This window comes from Oryzias melastigma, linkage group LG13 (genome assembly GCF_002922805.2).
Source record: "Oryzias melastigma strain HK-1 linkage group LG13, ASM292280v2, whole genome shotgun sequence".
Classification (NCBI taxonomy): domain Eukaryota; kingdom Metazoa; phylum Chordata; class Actinopteri; order Beloniformes; family Adrianichthyidae; genus Oryzias; species Oryzias melastigma.
In genome coordinates, this window is record NC_050524.1 from 4,488,415 (window position 1) to 4,488,698 (window position 284).

The following is a 284-nucleotide window of genomic DNA, read 5'->3' on the forward strand; positions in this document are numbered from 1 at the left end:
GTGTTGTCATAAAAAACAGAGATTCTGAAGATAATAATTATGAAGTCAATCCTGACGGCGTTCTTTGGAGTTTTCATATGTAGGTTCCATTTAGCATTAAAAACAGCTACGAATACTCCATTAAGAACTGCATTTAATTAGAGAAAATATTTTAAGAATAAAAAATTAAATAGAAAATATCAAGGAATTTTCAAATATTTTTACACAAATAGAGACAGACAGACAGACAGACAGGCAGACGCTTTTTTTAAGTTTTTTTTTGCTCTCACCCCCCCCCCCCCCCC